This window comes from Lepidochelys kempii, chromosome 17 (assembly GCF_965140265.1).
Source record: "Lepidochelys kempii isolate rLepKem1 chromosome 17, rLepKem1.hap2, whole genome shotgun sequence".
In the NCBI taxonomy this organism is placed as follows: Eukaryota; Metazoa; Chordata; order Testudines; family Cheloniidae; genus Lepidochelys; species Lepidochelys kempii.
In genome coordinates, this window is record NC_133272.1 from 17701939 (window position 1) to 17714730 (window position 12792).

The 12792-nt window shown below is 41.4% G+C and overlaps 1 protein-coding gene across 7 annotated transcripts in view; it reads left to right on the forward strand.

Annotated features, from left to right (window-relative positions):
- Positions 1-12792, forward strand: part of CAMKK1 (calcium/calmodulin dependent protein kinase kinase 1) — a 197326-nt gene that overhangs the window by 35839 nt on the left and 148695 nt on the right. The gene's annotated exons all lie outside the window — the stretch shown is intronic.

Here is a 12792-nt window from a genome sequence, read left to right on the forward strand (position 1 = left end):
AACCAGTGGAACTGCACAGGTGCAAACCTGAAGTGTACAAAATCTGTCCTTTACACCAGCTGAGTTTACACAAATTTCAATAAACTCCATTGGTGCAAATTGGAGCTTTCCTTGTCTACACTTGGGGTTTGGACTGGTGCAGCTACACTAGTTATTGGCCACCATTGGCTGAATTCCAAGAATTGACCAATAGATACAAACATTTGCTGCATGGACTGGGGAATATCACAGCTTTGGGGAAAACATCCTTATTTTATAGCATACTACAATATCTTGAAATAATGGTCCAAATCACTACAGTTTATAGTAGGCAGACTGAAGGGATTGGAATTATTGCTTTAGAATACTGTAGAATTTTATTTTACATGAGGATTGACTGGTCCACCACATATTTACATTTACTCCTGTGAGTTTATAGTATAGCCATTGAGTGTTGCTATTTACACTGCTTACCTTTATTAGAGGAACTTGGTGTTAATTAATAACATACCCAACCACACGGTTAGAATGTTAAGGCTCCAGGTGTATATGTAGTCTTCCAAACAACCATGTTTTTGAGGTTTGCCAGCTCATGGGATTTCTGCTCAGCCCTACTTTACAGGCTGAACACAATATTTTTATATTTAAAGAGCACCAAGTATATAATTATAATAATTAATTAATGCCTTGTAGCAAAAGAGTGCTTCAGTACTTTTTCCTCAATACTCAGTTCTTTATTCTTTGTAGGTGTTGTCTTACAGTCTAGGAGAATCCCTTTTTTAGTTTTGTATTTAAATTAGTTATGATATCCTTCAGTTTATTTCAGTACATGGAGTTTCATGTTTAACTTGAAGCACATAAGTAAGTTGACGCCGTTGAAGACAGTGCTGTATTGCAGCCTTTAAGTTAACCTTACGTTGTTTATTTCTTTGGCTGTATTGGAACCCTAGATTCTACAGGTTTTGTCCCCTTTCTTTTACATGCGTGGTATAATAAATAAAAAGCATTTGGGATACAGTAGCTTGGTTATCTGTGGCTATAACAGGGCAAATCATTTGTAATGAAGAATTTTACTGAATATTCCCAAAATTGTCTGTGACCATATAGGGATTTTTGCTGATTTAGAAATGATTTGCCAAATAACTTATTTGAATAATTTTTTGACCTGTAGCTTGTTTAAAATCTTAGGTCATGTCTACACTACCACTTATGTCAGAAAAACTTATGTCATTCAGGAGTGTGAAAAAACACACACCCCCCCGAGCTACATAAATTTCACTGGCATAAGTGGTAGTGTTCACAGCACTATGTTGGTGGGAGAGCTTCTCCTGCCGATATAGCTACCACTGCTCATTGGAGGTGGTTTAACTATGTCGACGGGAGAGCTTTCTCCCATTGGCATAGAGCGACTACACGAGAGATCATACAGCGGTGCAGGTGCATCAACGCAGCTGTGCCGCTGTAAAATCTCTAGTGTAGACACAGCCTTAGAGACAGATTTCCAGTACGAATACTCACGTTTGCAAATTTTAAAATGTGCTTTATATGACTAGTACCTAATGTTTCCTTAATTTCATTGATATCATGCAACTCCCCCAGTCTTGTAACCTTCCCACAGTTACTCAAGAGAGGAGAGAGTTGGACCCTATGTATTAGTATTAATGGCCTTATGAAGTTAGAAGAATTCAGCAGCTGGGCTAATAGCGGAGTGTTTTTTACTGAGTGTCTAAACAAGATGCAAAACGTTACACTCTGTGTAATTGTGTATCTAATCTTGTCTAAGAAAATCCTTATAATGGGAATGAGACCCTATTCAAACTGCTGATTAATCAGCAGCTGCTTGGATGGCTGGACATTAGAATAGCAGGCAATCATTAGACAGATTCAGCAAAGTAAGCAGAGTGACAGTCCTCTTCACAAGCAAAGACTCTTCAGAATCGTGGTTGCTTTCAGAGTCCTCTTTTTGGCCCAGGAAGTGCAGGTGAAGTCAGTTGTTACCATCGCAGTTCCCCACACCCACAATATTTCTGCATCTTGTTATTGACCACTTGAGGCAGGTGACGGTGCTCATGAAGGTGCACAGTGCTGTCAGTTTCTTCTGCAAGCATGCGCCACTCTGTTGGAAAACTTAGAAGTTCTGAGAGAGAGGCATTTGCTGACTGGGTATAACCAAGATGGAGACAGAATGAAAAGGGATTGTACTCCATGATAAATCTATGCTAATTGATGCTACCTGAAGTTTTGGCCCTTCATTTTTATTTTTCACACCACTTAACTTAGATTATTGGATTCTGACTGGTTAGTGACCATTAATTAGTACGAGCCATCTAGCTGAGGTCACGTTGCTATGTGGCATGTTGCTTAGTACTTCATTTTCTTCCAGCCATTTCCCTCTTCTCCCCCGCAATCAACACCAGTAATAGCTGGAAGGTTATTCTGTGGCAATGGGAGAATTTCATTCTCAAGGGCCATTGTGGGAGCAGCAACTTCTTGTCTGTTTGTTTTTCCATTTCATTTTTAAGAATTTTATAAATAATTTACATCTAAACTCTCCCTCCGCCTCCTCCTCCTCATTTATTATTACAGTTGGCCCTAACTGAAATTATAGCCCCATAATACTAGTCCATGTAAAGACACAGTCCTTTCCTTGAAGAGTACACTCTGCATAGAAAAGACGGACAAAGAAAGTATTAGTTTTTCTTATTTTGCAGATTAGGATCTGAGACACACACAAAAAATTAAGTGACTTGCCCAACGTCACACAGAGAGTCTGTGGCAGAGCCTGCAGTTGAGCCCAGATCTCCTGAGACCCAGTTCTGTGCTTTAATCCCAAAGGCATCCTTCCTCTCTGTGAAATACAGCAGATAGTCCACAATACGTTACAATATGTCCCCCTGGCTTTTACGTTGCCAAGCTTTATCTGGAAAGCAGGCTCTTCCAGCTTCTTGACTGACTTATTCTAGTATTTTAACATTTACTTGAATTATATAACAGCCAAACAATCTGTTTTGTGAGTTTAATATAAACCTAATTCCAGTGAGTCACATGCTGTGCTTGCAGTGGTGCAAAGTTAATGAGTCAGGCGAGCGAAGGTGATTCTTTCTAGGCTTCTGCATGGAAATCTCTTGTGGCCTGAAATATCTCTGATGCCTCATAGTCAAGTAAAGCTGCCAGTTTTCCTCCCCCGGTCATTTTCCATCACTGGGGACTTGTTCTGAAACTTTGAAAGAGCAGCTGATGCGTCACATCAGCTCTCGTTCTTCAATACCATCAAGCCCAGTGGTCTTCATTAAAGTGCTTTATATGTCACAAACGTCTGTAGCCATCTCCAAAAGAGGTGTGCACGGTTGTCCCAAATTCTCTATGATCTTGGCCATTATTTAAGTGTATTGCAGGGCAGAGGAACGGGGAGGATGTTGGGGAGGGGCGGTGAGGAGGGAGGAAAGAATTATAATGGCCTCACAATTCAAAAAACACAGCCTGATTCTTGTCCTGTAGAAACATGCCTTTTCTAAATAATCAAAAAGTGCAACATCCACTTAATGTAAAAACTTGGGCATAAATCTTAGAGGCCAAATCCTCAGCTTGTGTAAATCAGCATAACTCCACTGAAGTCAATAGAGCTATGCCAGTTTACACCAGCTGATGCTCTCTTCTCTTCTTAATGTCAAAGTGAATATCTCTAGATGTTCTTTCATGTGTACTGAATTCTAGTATGCAGAATGGCCCTCTGTTTTAGCTCACAAATGTAGGTGCTGTCCACATGTACATGGCATAGTTCCAAGTATGACCGACAGCTGTCATAAGAGGAGTGAGAACAGCTGAGGGAAGCTGACTGAGTAGCTGACCACAGGTGCAGCCAGCTCAATCAGGGCCCAGCTGGCCCTGATAAGAGGGCTGTGAGGGAGGAGCTGGGTCAGTCTCACTCCAGCTTTGGAGTGGGAAGGACCTAGCTGCCTGGGAGCAGGGTACTGGAAGCAGAGTAGTGCTGGGGAAGGGCAAGAGGAGCTGGGGAGCTCCAGACTGGCAACTCCCCAGGCTGAGGCCTTCTGTAAGGCCTAAGGAGGTACTGGGGCTGCAGAGGTGCAGCCCGGGGATAGGCAGAGGCAGCTGGTCCAACCCACTTACTTGTGATGAGTGGCCATTACACTGTTTAGCTAACCCAGCATGTCTCTTGTTTGCAACTTGCCTATTTGGATCATTATTTTCAGAATGGGAGAGAAGTGCTGGCTTATGATACCCAGTCCTGCACTAATTTTAAAAGCATACAGAGCACTTATAAATTATTTTCATCTCAAGATAGCCTAATTTCCATTGTTTCACTCCACCCTTCCTTACAGCCTTGTGTCTACCATCCCTGTAAAAAGAAAAGGAGTACTTGTGGCACCTTAGAGACTAACCAATTTATTTGAGCATAAGCTTTCGTGAGCTACAGCTCACTTCAGCGGATGCATACTGTGGAAAGTGTAGATCTTTTTATACACACAAAAAGATCTTCTACACTTTCCACAGTATGCATCCGATGAAGTGAGCTGTAGCTCACGAAAGCTTATGCTCAAATAAATTGGTTAGTCTCTAAGGTGCCACAAGTACTCCTTTTCTTTTTGCGAATACAGACTAACATGGCTGTTACTCTGAAACCATCCCTGTAAAGATTTTTCTGATCAAGTTCTACTCCCTTTTAGAAATTGAGGTGCTCACATTAGATTCTTTGTTTCTCTTTTTGATGCTTCACAGATTCAGTCACGACGAGCCGAGTTGCTGTCTTACTAGCAAACTCTGTGGTTGTAGGCAGCTGGGCAGGCCTGATACTTCAGTGATCTTTTCCAGTCACACTGAGCCAATTGTTGAGAGATGCCAGTGGTATAACCTAGAAGCTTGGAAAAAACCCACAGGTCTGGAATTTCTGAGCCTTGTGTGTTCAGGGCTTTGCAAGTATTTCTAACCACACCCAAGCGGAGTTTCTTGATGAGTAAAAGGGAAAATGTTAGTTTCTCCTGCAGTTGAGACATTTACAAGCAAATCCTAAACTTGAACTTCTGCTTGCACCAATGAATACATGAAGTCCCGCTCAAGAAGGCGAGGGAGCCAGGGAGTGAAATTCATCTGGGCAATCAGTACACTGGAGCAGTAACAAAAACAAACAGAATATCCATGTTGAAAAAGTGGAGTTTAAAAAGGTTTGCTTATAATCAAAATGATGCTGTGGTAACTCTGGGAAGACAATGTTTGATTTACAATTGATAGTATATTTAGAAAGGCTGCAGTAGATGTTGAGGACTGTTTTGTGGTTGTTAGTTCCAATAATGTCTCACATGAATAGATAGCTGCTTATGGTCTTATCTCTGTGTTAAACACTCAGACAAAGAATTTTGTATCTAGGGCCCAGTCCAACTTGTATTAAAGCCTGTAGACAGAGGCCAATGACTTTATTTGGACCATTTTTTTCCCTAAAGAGTGCAGGGGTGAGGGGGGTTTCAAGAGCTCAGCATCCACATTTGGGGTCAGATTTTTCAGCCACTCCAATTGTGATACCTGTGGCTAGCTTTTCAAAAGAGCTTGGCATCCAAGATGCACTTAACATGCTGAACTCTTTTGAAAAGCTGGCCCCAATTGCAGGTGCTGATCCCTTCTGAAGTCCTTAGTATCTGCATCTGCTGGAACTCAGTAATAGAAGTGGGGGGTGCCAAATTACCTCGCTGTCCTTTGACTAGCTCTGTGTCCCAGGAGAGCTCTCTGGTTGAGGTATACTTGCATATCTACCTGGCCTGTGTAATTATCGTTTCATCTCAACCCCAATGGTGCTCTCAGAGGCTGATGGCCATGGTCACGCATCAATGTTGCTAGAGGAATTCTGCATGGGAGTCTTCATAGACAGCCTTTGTGAACACAGCTGAGATAAATGTTTTTCAGAACTAAATGCAGTAACAGGTAATCTCTCAGAGCAGTCACCTGCGTCCTGCATGATGAACAGAGGCTTTGCTGCTTTGATTAACAGCACTGGCAAGAACATTAATTTACTTTTTCTTTGGAAACAAGAAGTATCAAGAAGAAGTTAAGGGATCAAGTACCAGCTGGAATATTGAGATGGGTTTCCTGACCCAATATGTAGATATAAAATCTAGATCAATAATGTGCTCAGTATTTATTAGTAAATATGCACTAATTCTGTCGCTCTAGGGACGAGATTCACTGTAGTGGAGAGGGTCAACACAAAGCCTATGCAATGCTTAAGACCCACTTACACCCTACTTTTGAGGATTTAAGTGATCTATAGGTCTCATACTGGTCTTCTGCACTGGGGTGAAATTCACTCTGGGCATATGCTGAGCTTGCTATATTAACAACTGACAAACTATCAAACAGCAGTTAAAGGACAGATGACAATTTTTAAAGCCTCAGCAAGACCCAAAATACCCTGATTCTCTCCTCCCCAGCAAAAGCCTAAGCAAATAAAAGCACCTTGCTAGGCCAGTGTTGTCAACTCTTGCAATTTTATTTTATCTTATTTTTTTTCAAGCCAACCTCATGATTTTGGGGGGCCTGAGTCCTGATTGTTTGAACATTTGTTGTCAGCAGTACTGCTCTACTCCCTCATTATCAACAAACATAGACGCTGAGTGCTGGAGCCGTGGGAAAAGTGACCCTTTCACTAGCAGCACCTTGGTGTTTAACTCAGAGGACTGTTAATTCAAGCAGCAGAGCTGATCTCCGTGTCCTGGGTATAAAATGTAAAGGGAGACGTGGTCTCTCGATAGGCAGATCCCACACTATTAAGTACATTAAAACTACTCCTTTGAACTGCACCTGTAAATGAACTGGTATTCAGTGCAGGTGTCATGCTCTGTGCAAGAAGCACTTCTGAGTAAGGGCAAGGTTCTGATACCTTTACTCATGCTTAGTAGCACTTTACCTCACAAGTAGTCCCATGGCTAAGACTTTGGTAAGGTTCTGTTCAATATAAGTAAAGATATCAAGTGAACAACCACCTTAAGTTTTGAAACAATACAAGAAACAAACCCACTCTCCCCAATTCACTAGTTTCCATCGAATCTCAAACATATTTTTTCCCCTAAACAAATATTTTAGGATTTTTTCTATCTTCCATCTAGCTATAAAACAGTCAGTAAAACACAAAGAAAAAGTCACTTGACAGACCTATACATTTTATATCCAGTGCAGCTTTTAATACTTGAAATACTTTCAAAAGCCTGTTTAATTCACAGCTCATGTTTTTCCTGTTGAATTTCCTATCCTAAGTAAATAGCATATGGCAAAACATTTCAAAGCACACTTTGCTTGTTTGACACTTATGGCCAACATTTTGGAAACAACCAAACACTAGAAATTATATATATTTATAACTGTAACTGATTATTATTATTATTTGAAACATTTTCCTTGCAATTGTCACTTTCCATACTCTGTACAAAGCAAAAAGAAAAGGAGTACTTGTGGCACCTTAGAGACTAACCAATTTATTTGAGCATGAGCTTTCGTGAGCTACAGCTCACTTCATCATTAGCTCACGAAAGCTCATGCTCAAATAAATTGGTTAGTCTCTAAGGTGCCACAAGTACTCCTTTTCTTTTTGCGAATACAGACTAACACGGCTGTTCCTCTGAAATCTGTACAAAGCCACGCTCCAGCAATGTATATATTGGTGATTGTCCAGGTTAAACGTTTGAGAAGATGAAAGTACTGGTCGTTCTTTAAAGGAAGCTCAGGGCTTCAGCTATGGAAAATAGTGATGTTGCACTTCGCTTTCAAACACCAGTGGAAGCTAGTGAGACCTCAAAGCAGACTACAATACTAATATTAACAATACTTCTCTGTCACCTTCCTGACAAGGATCTCAAGGGACTTGAGCTTCACAATACCTATGGATTAGGGAGTTATTAGCCCCATTTTACAGAGAGAGAAATTGAGGTATTAAGAGATTTGTAACGTATCCAAATTAACACTTAAGATTGGTAACTGAGTCAGGAGTAAAAAGAAAAGGAGTACTAGTGGCACCTTAGAGACTAACCAGTTTATTTGAGCATAAGCTTTCGTGAGCTACAGCTCACTTCATATTTTCCACTGAATGCATGCGATGAAGTGAGCTGTAGCTCACAAAAGCTTATGCTCAAATAAATTGGTTAGTCTCTAAGCCCTGGTCTACACTAGGACTTTAGGTCGAATTTAGCAACGTTAAATTGATGTAAACCTGCACCAGTCTACATGATGAAGCCCTTTGTTTCGACTTAAAGGGCTCTTAAAATCGATTTCCTTACTCCACCCCTGACAAGTGGATTAGTGCTTAAATCTGCCTTGCCGGGTCGAATTTGGGGTACTGTGGACACAATTTGATGGTATTGGCCTCCGGGAGCTATCCCAGAGTGCTCCATTGTGACTGCTCTGGACAGCACTCTCAACTCAGATGCACGATTGTTTGCCGTTGCTCTGACGCAGGGACAGGCGACTGACGACACAGCTTACAGGGTTGGCTTACAGGGAGTTAAAATCAACAAAGGGGGTGGCTTTACATCAAGGAGTATTTCAGGCAGGACTTCACGGAGGGTTCCAATAAGAAATGGTGCACCTAAGTTATTGTCCTTATTGGAACAAGGAGGTTAGTCTGGCCTCTGATTGATACATGGCTAGATTTACCTCGCTGCACCTTCTCTGTGAGTGACTGCAGAGTGACCTAGAGGAATGAGTCCCCTAGACAGGAGGCCGGAGGGGGCGGGGGGGGGTTTGCAAATGAGTAAAATGAGTACAAAACAAATCTGGTCTATTTCTTGTTTTGATACACTCCATCTATCTTTTACATCTTTGGCTGGCAGCAGACGGTGCAGAAGGACTGCATGCCATCCACATCTCATGGCTGCTCGGCAGAAGATGGTACAATAGGACTGCTAGCCATCCTCACCTCTTGCCTTCCCGGCAGAAGATGATGCAATAGGACTGCTAGCAATCCATATCACCTGCCTGCTCACCATAAGATGGTTCAATAGGACTGACTGCAGGACTAAAGAGAATGACCTGATCAAGTCACTCCAAATTTAGTCCCTGCGCCCATGTCTGCCCAGACGCTCCTGATTGACCTCACACAGGTGACCAGGAGCACCTCGGACATGACGGCTACCAGTCCTATTGCACTGTCTGCTGCCACAAGGCAATGGGTTGCTGCTGCTGTGTAGCAATGCAGTACCGTGTCTGCCAGCACCCTGGAGACATACGGTGACAGTGAGCTGAGTGCGCTCCATGCTTGCCGTGGTATGGCGTCTGCACAGGTAACTCGGGAAAAAAGGCGTGAAACGATTGTCTGCTGCTGCTTTCACGGAGGGAGGGAGGGAACGGGGGCCTGACGATATGTACCCAGAACCACCCGCGACAATGTTTTAGCCCCATCAGGCATTGGGATCTCAACCCAGAATTCCAATGGGCAGCGGAGACTGCGGGAACTGTGGGATAGCCACCCACAGTGCAACACTCCGGAAGTCGACTCTAGCCTCGGTACTGTGGAAGCACTCCGCTGAGTTAATGCACTTAGAGCATTTTCTGTGGGGACACACACACTCGAATATATAAAACCGATTTCTAAAAAAATGACTTCTATAAATTCAACCTAATTTCGTAGTACAGACATACCCTAAGGTGCCACTAGTACTCCTTTTCTTTTTGTGAATACAGACTAACACGGCTGCTACTCTGAAATGAGTCAGGAGTACAACTCAGCTTTCCTGACTCCCAGGCATGGACTATTAGCACTAGACCAGGCTCTCTCTCTTAGGGTATGTTTACACTGCAGTCAGGAGGTGTGATTACAGCATGTGTAGACATACCTGAGCTAGCTTTGATCTAGCAAACTCACTAAAATAGCAGTGAAGCCGCAGCAGCAGGGGTGGTGGCATGGGCTAGCCACCTGAGCGGTCGTTAAAGCCTAACCTATCCTGTTGAAAATTTCTCTCTGAATCCTAGAACTGGAAGGGACATCAAGAGGTCATTTAATCCAGTCCCCTGCACTCATGTTAGGACTAAATATTATCTAGACCATTCCTGGCAGGTGTTTGTCTAACCTGCTCTTAAAAATCTCCAATGATGGAGATTCCTAGGCAATTTATTCCAGTGTTTAACCACCCTGAAATGCATGCAGTGTGCAGAACACACTCATGAAGAAGTCAATGCCCAGAGGAATATGTGATGGGTATAAAAAGCAGGGGTCATACTGACCCAAATTCATCTCTGGTATAACCCCACTGAAGTCAGTGGAATAACATCAGGAATAAATGTGATGCATTAATAAATTATTTTCTACATTGAAAGTTGGATTTATGAGTCTGCAGTATTTCTTCACCTTCCAGTCAAAATGTGTAGAATATAGCTGGCTACTGCCAGGTGAAATGTACTGACATTAAAATGAAAACAGCAAAAAGGCCACGATTAAAACAGATCATAAAAACCACAATCCAGCAGCTTGGCAAAGCACTTATGCACATGCTTAACTTTGCTGGGATGTAAGTATGTATTTAAAGTTAAGCATGTGCTCAAGTGTCTTGCCAAATAGGGATTGAAATAAGTTTGTGCTTAAATGGTTTACTGAGTCGGAACTAAAAGACAGCTATTTAAAGGTCTAATCCTTGATGATTTTTCTTTTTAAAGTACATCTGGAAAATTACCATTGAAGAGTCCTACTGAAGTCCTATGGAATGGTAAAACTCCTCCCGTCTTCAATAGGGGCAGGATTTCACCCCCTAAGTGTCAGATTCCCCAGCACTTAAGAGGTGCCTAGGCCTTTTGCTAGCAATCTGTGCAGAGGCTGAATTGCACCCTGGCCAAATAAACTGAAATAAATAAGACCTGATAACGCTGGAGATAAGTTAATTAAAAAATATTATCCCATTCCTTTTTGTGGAATGACAAGAGTACAAGATAAATGTCTTTGATTTTTTTCTCTTTTTGGGTGGAAATATAAAGAATGATGATTGCATTGGAAAAAAGCTTCATGTGGAACAAAATTATTCTGAATGTGGAGGTAGCAATATAGCATTTAATTCTAATTTAGAGATTTTTTGGGAACACATGATTGACAGAAAGTGAGGAGTGCATTATGTTGTTTCTCATCAGATTGTCATTCCTGCTATCCATTTACCTGTCAGCGGTTCACAGGAAAGCTTGTCTTCGAATGCCATTAACCCAGTTTCATGGAAAACTACTATACACTTTTTTTAACTTAGTGTCTGTACAGACTCTTTACTGTATTCTGTTCTGTAGTAGAAAACAGACCGATTCTGTCCTGACTTTCACTGGTCTAAGTCCACAGTGACTCTATTGAGTCTGATTCTCTTTTTCACTTTACATCAGCTTTACACCAGTGACTTCAGTAGAGGTACAACCAATTTACACAAATATGAGAAGATAATTTGGACAATAAACTTCATTGGAGTTACTTCAGACTTACACCAGTTTAACTGAGAGCAGAATTTAGTCCCCAAAACTGGAACTGAGTGGTAGTGGTTTCCTTAAATTGAAACATGGTTAATTTTTTTTTGGTTGCAACTTGCAATTTAAGCAATCTCTGTCCTTTTACAGACTATGGTACAAAACATGAATGGTGATTGTGAACTAGAAGCAGAAAAAAATTGAAGGTCAGATTCGTACTTTGTGGATTGTCATGTCTGTGTTAATAACTTGAAAAATAGATCCAAAATGGTGGTAGTAAACAGATATTCTACTCCTTGATCATGAGAGAGACCAAACTGTATCTCTTTGATAATCCTCAGAAACGTATAAATGTACCAGAAGAGAGGAAGGATGATCTTATGATTAAGACACTAAACTGGGACTCAATAGATCTGGATCCAGTTGTTAGGTCTGTCATAGGATTCCTGTGTGATCTTAATCAAGTCACTTAATTTTTCTGTGCCTCAATTCTCTCATCTGTAAAAAGGAGATGATAATCCTTCCTTTCTCCCAGTCTTTGCTGGTCTTATCTGTTTAGTGTAAGCTCTTTGAGTAGGGGCCGTCTCATACTACGTTTGTTGAGTGCCCAACACAATGGGTCCAAACATTTGTTGATGATACAACAGGAGAACCAGCACTGCTGTTATCTATAGCAGGTAGAGTCAAGGCTGCACAGGAGTGGATCTATAGGGGGTAGAGTCAAGGCTACACAGGAGTGGAGTCAAGGCTGCAAAGGGATGGAAGATCAGGGGCATCATATGAAGCCTTTTCTCTTCCCATACTCAGAACAGTGATGCATGCAGCCCATACCTCCCCCTTGCAAACATTTCTATGACTGATACTCTTGCCCACAATAAATAGTACTACTAAAGGATTTGTTTTTCTAAAACTTAAATTTTGGCCAAAATTTTTTCTTGACACTGTGTCTTTGGCTGCACTTTAAACACTGAGTATCTTACTGCAAATGTGGGACTCCTGCCATTATTTCCTTGCTGATGTACAGTGTTTATATTAGAGATGCTGTTTTGCAAGGTGAGAACCTGATTGGGTTTGTTTTAACAATTAATAAATTTTTGTTGTGCCCATTCCCACAAGAGTTAAGTTTACTATGAGTTGATAGTTGCCCATCTAAGCACAAGTGTTATTGCTCCAAAGATTGGCTTCTTATCTGTCTATCTGGTTAAAAAATATTAAATGTTTCTGGCTGGTGGAAAATGCCTTGGCATTCTGCTATTAGAGACGTTTTTTAAATGGCTACTTTTACAAATGGTTATCTTTGCAAATAGCTCTTCTCTGCTTGTGATGATATTATGTGTCTGGTCCAAAGCCCATTGAAGTTAAGGAAATTTTTCCACTGACTTCATT